The sequence below is a fragment of the Rattus norvegicus genome, chromosome 15 (genome assembly GCF_021556685.1).
Source record: "Rattus norvegicus strain SHRSP/BbbUtx chromosome 15, alternate assembly SHRSP_T2T, whole genome shotgun sequence".
NCBI lineage: Eukaryota > Metazoa > Chordata > Mammalia > Rodentia > Muridae > Rattus > Rattus norvegicus.
Window position 1 is genome coordinate 88,044,522 of NC_141548.1, and position 3,490 is coordinate 88,048,011.

Sequence of the window (3,490 nt, forward strand, 5' to 3'; positions counted from 1 at the left end):
CAGTATGACAGAAAAAGAAGAAAGGAAACAGAGAGGGAGAAGGGGACATGTGGGAGGGAAGGGCATGTAGTGTTTGTACACGATCACAAAATACGACCTGTTTGAAAAGAGTTATCTCTAGGAAGCCTGACATTTTATACAACGAATGCATCAGAGAGATTAATTTACCCTCTGCCCTAAAGCTCACACGAACTTCCTATTTCCTGGGTTATGTATTTTCCCTGCATATGTTACCGATGAACAATTATAAGGATTCTAGGAAGACAGTGATGTCAGGCGCTTCCTCTGGAGAACAGCAATGGCTCTGTCCTCTAGCCCTGTCTCAGTCGTTTGTAGTCAACCTCATCATAGTACAGCCACCCCTACCTTGTTCACGGTCAAAAGACAAATTTTCCCCTGGTGAGTGTCTTGTAAACACCTTCTCTTGTTTATAAGCGAGGGGAGCTTGCTGGTGGAGCATAAATCCTTCCCCAGAAGTAAGAAATGGCACAAAGAATGTGTTTGCAGAACCCTCGGTACATTATTTCGAAAATCATTGCTGGAAAAGTAAACCTGGTCACTGTGGTCGCCAAGTACCGAGATTTGTTTTTTGTTTACATTGCATGTCTTTTTTTTTTTTTTTAAAGACAAAAAGGAAGCGAAACCATGATAACTTGGAGATGGTTGGCTCGCTTGAGGAGGCTGCCTCAGCTGGCCACAGTGTCTCTGTATCTGACCTCCGCCCATAGACAGAAAACCAAGTACCAGCAGCATATGAGGGTCAGAAGAAAGGAGTTTCAGCTTTATTTCGTGGACCATGCACACATTTATTTCTAAACGGAGCGCTCTGGACGAACTCAGTCGAGACACAAGCCAAATCGAGAAACAAAAACATATGCCCCCTCCCCGTCCGCAAACAACTTCACAAGTGAAAATCCCAGGAGGCGATTTAGATTTTGCAGTATGTAAAGTATAAAACACGTTTTCAAACTACCTATTGATTTGATGTGTATGTGTGAATGCACCCATGCCAGTCACGGGTGTGGGAATCAGAAGAAAGACTGCAGGAGTCGCTTCTCTTCCTTCCACCCTGTGGGTTCTGGGTATGGAACTGAGGTCGCCAGGCATAGCAACAAACACCCTTTTTCTGCTGAGCCATCTTATCTGTCTGAAGTCTTCCTAGCTCTGGTCTGTTGAAGAGTAACTATGGAGCAGTATGGGTGTCCTTTCCCTTAGGCTATGCTAGATAGCTATATTTGCCAGTGTTTTCTCCAACCCGATATACCTAAGGGATTCGTGAGGGTAGTCAGGCTCGGCTGAGCGGAAGTACGGCTGCCTGACAGGTCAACGGTCTCACTATTCCGGTCCTCTTTTTCTAGCGTGTGGGGATTTACTGTGGGCGCTTACGTACTCTGCGTTATGCTATGACTTCATCTGAGAGGCTTGACTATCGATATCCGGGGAATCCTTAAAGAGTGCCTCTCTGTTACCCACCTCCCTCGAGTCCCTCCAAGTCTCTAGCTAGCAAGATGGCTGAGAGGTCTATGGTTATCGCACTTCACTGAATCTTTTTTTTTTAATGTCCTATTGCAAGTGCGCTGCAAGGAACCCAACTGTTTGATGGGAACCCTGACCTGCTACTTTTAAACTTTTTTTCTGAAAAGAATCCTCTCCAATTTCATGTTATAACACATACTCATTTAATCCTTACTGAAGCAGCTTCGCCTTTTAGAGTCTTCTACCAACATTTTCCGCTGTCCATGTTTTTAATGCAAAAGAGAAAAGGAGACTGAAAAACATCATTTCTTTTATTGGGAAGGAAACGGCAATATCCACAAACGGATATTAGTTTCTGATGGGTTTATGCCCTTCTTTCCATGAGTAACAGTTTGATGTTTTTGCTCAGCATAAGGGAGAAATGTGTCTGGAGCCATTTCTTTTTTTCCTCTCCATCACTTAATACTGAGGTTTGTATCTTGGTCAGTTTTCACACTTACTTAATAACTTGGTTGTTTCTTCTCCAGATTCCTTTCCAAGACTCGGAGCAGAGCACAAAAGAATTTCAAAGGGGAGAAGATTGGAGGAAGAGGTAAGCTATTTAGGACAAACTCAGTTTTGTTTTGTTTTGTTTTGTTTTTGGTTTTTGCTTTGTTTTTGTTTTTGTTTTGTTTTGTTTTGTTTTTTGAGACATGGTTTCTCTGTGTACCTCTAGCTGTTCTGGAGCTCGCTCTGCAGACCTAGCTGGCTGGAACTCGGAGATCTGCCTGCCTCTGCCTCTGGAGTGCTGGGATTACAGACACGTGCCACTACTGCCCAGTTGGACAAGTTCAGTTTTAAGGTAGAGAAAACAATGATATACACATACAATCCTATTACTTGTTGAAAGATCATAAAGAAATAATAACAGAGAAAATCACTAGGCTCCTAAAGAGACACCTCGTTGAGGAGTTCTGGCTGATTGCTTGTAATGGTCTTCCTGTGGTCTCTGGACCCGGAATGAGTAGGTCAAGAGCTTAGTACTCACGAAGCGTGAGCATCCTTAGGGTGTAGACAACAATTGTCTCCAGCCTTGCCAGTGAGATAGTCTAGTAAAGAGCAAGTCCACAAAATGGAGACATAGCAGGTATGAAAGTAAGGTTCTGAAAATAATGTCTATCATACTTTAAAAAAAACAAACCTATCCATTACAAGTGAAAAGTTTCCTATTTTGTCGGCAACTGTACTTCAGATTTCTTCCCGTATGTGATGCTTCCTGCCTTTAACATTTTATTGGCTTTATGTCATCAAAAAGACACATTCAATTTGTCCCACAATTACCTGTAATTAAAGAACTAGGCATGTACACTGTAATTTTATGATTTTTTTTCTCTCACAGAATGGACAGATCCACTATCACCCTCGGTGTTTAAAGTTACCTGTATGGCTTGTATTTCTCCATTGCTTATTTCTCTGTGTGTGAGAGAGTGTGCACAGGTCCTGAACATGGCCGGCTTGTGGAGGTTAGAGGATATCTCAAAGATGTTAACGCTCTCCTGTGGGTACTGGAATGAACCTCGGCTCGGGGGCAGCACTCCCATCCTCTATCTCATTGGTTCCTTTCTATCTGATTTTAGACCTTTCTAGTTGTCTGAAGAGCCATCTGTGTCTGTATCTATAGTCATGAAGAGCCCTAAAACTAAGGAGAAAAAAAAAGTCTTTTAGACCTACCTTTTTGTTGTCTGTGTTGATTCCTGCCTTGTAAGGGTCTGCTTAGTTTTCCTAAGTTGATTTCAGATTTATGGGCAAAGTTTTAAAATGCTAAAATGGGGGAAATTGGTTCAATATTTCAAGCGTTACTTCTGTCGCTTTATTTCCCTGCTGTATTAATTTGTGGTTACTCACCTTCTCCTCAGCGATCTCCAGGGAACCCCAAATCTGACTCTCTATGATCTGACACGAACCCAAACATTTCTCCCAATAAATTACATCTCGTGTGTAATAAAGCGAAATTGCTTCTTTAGGGCGGGGAGGA

The 3,490-nt window shown here is 42.4% G+C and overlaps 1 long non-coding RNA gene across 1 annotated transcript; it reads left to right on the forward strand.

Annotated features, from left to right (window-relative positions):
* The first annotated feature begins 1,084 nt into the window (after positions 1 to 1,084).
* LOC148001118 (uncharacterized) lies at positions 1,085 to 3,185 on the forward strand. Its single transcript, XR_015638506.1, has 4 exons — positions 1,085 to 1,167; positions 2,004 to 2,068; positions 2,192 to 2,317; positions 2,855 to 3,185. It is a non-coding gene; the product is annotated as an uncharacterized LOC148001118 (long non-coding RNA).
* Positions 3,186 to 3,490: the final 305 nt, after the last annotated feature.